Here is a 1,569-nt window from a genome sequence, read left to right as displayed (position 1 = left end):
GGGGATTCCTTCGGTGAAGCGGTGGTTATCAGCCGCAGGCTCAGCTGGGTGACGAGCCCGGAGGTCACTGTCCTGGCTGAGAAAGGAGCTGCTGGCTGCGGCGGAGGCATCATTAAAAGCCGCCCGCCCTGCAAACGCGGTTTTCTCAGCACCGCTGCTGACTCTGAGCGTGACATTTGCATCTGAAAAGTGGGTTTTGTTTACCTTTTCTTAGAGCGCTAAATGACAAGTTATTGCGCTCAATTTTGTGAGCCTTAAATTAGCGCGGGACTGTCATTACAAGTGCAATTTGTGACTGTTTCTGAGCAAATTTTCTTTTAGATGCAAGGCAGAATTTTTTCCTCGTGCAACTTTCCTGTTCGAAATAGTTTGTTGATCTCCGTAAGGCAGCAGAAAAATGCGTGTTAGCCAATAACGTTGTGTGTGTTGCTAACTGATAGCCACAGGCAAGGATTAATCGGTTCCCAAATCATTCTAAAGAGCCAGTTTACCTCATCAACCTGATAGAGGATATTAGTAAAGCAAAATGCTTAATCGCTTCAGTTAACAACAACAACAACAAAAAAGAGCCCGATTTGGATTCTTTTAAGTGCCCCAGTTTTAATTTTCCATGTTTCTGTCTGATGCAGTCCCAAGAGACATCTCCTGGGACAGTCTCTTTTCTTCTCCATTGAGACCGGGCCTCTTTCTCTGGGAGTTCTCATTGATATCTTTAATTGTGGACATTATTCCCATGCACGTGACTCTTGGGTCTAAATCTTTTATTTTCTAACTCCCAGTCCTAGCTATTCACTCACAGCCTCATCACAGTCCTTGGTGGTTACATGCTCCCTCCCGGGCCTGAATCTTTTCTGGAAGTGTCTTCGTCTTTCCCAAGTTTGACTCCACTCTTGCTCTGTTGGATTTCCTCCTTGTGCAAGAGATGTTGCACAGACATACAAGACCCTGAACTTTTCCCTTTCCTGAAAAATTGTCTGTTACTTCCTCTGAAACATCATTAGAATTTGCTTTTTATTTTAATTCCCATCGATGACAATTTTTCTCTGCCTTTATTTTTGCCCAGCCCGATGTTTTCATGCTCTCCCAGTGCGGGACCTGGACTGCCCTCCTGCTTCTGCACACCCGTATTTGCTTCTGCTGGTTCGGACACAAGTCGCTCCTCCAGCTTTCAGCTGCTTTGTGGCCTGGGGTGGGATCCGAGCAAGAACTTGGACACTTCCAAATCAGGGATGGGAAAGCCAGAGTCAGGTGCCTCAGCTTCCACGGCATCTCAGGCGGGCGGTCAGTTACATGGCCATTAAACCGCACTATACCAAAGAAGTTGGGGTGCAGAGTAAGCACATCATTATATTGATGCCTGCTCCAAGCCAGCACCCCAGGGCTCTGTGCTGGGACAAGTAGTGCGAGTGGATTGATTTAAAATGTGCTGGGGTAGCTCTTTACATTCAACTGCGAAAATGCTCGAGGAGAGAAATTCTTACAACTTTGCTCCCCTAGCAGTGCCCAGTTCTGAACGGTTTCCAGCCCAAGGACTGATCAAGCTTACCCCCGATTTTCTTTCCAAGCTCC

This window comes from Aptenodytes forsteri, unplaced genomic scaffold (assembly GCF_000699145.1).
Source record: "Aptenodytes forsteri isolate BGI_AS27 unplaced genomic scaffold, ASM69914v1 Scaffold308, whole genome shotgun sequence".
Taxonomy (NCBI): domain Eukaryota; kingdom Metazoa; phylum Chordata; class Aves; order Sphenisciformes; family Spheniscidae; genus Aptenodytes; species Aptenodytes forsteri.
Note: the sequence above shows the minus strand (reverse complement) of the source record.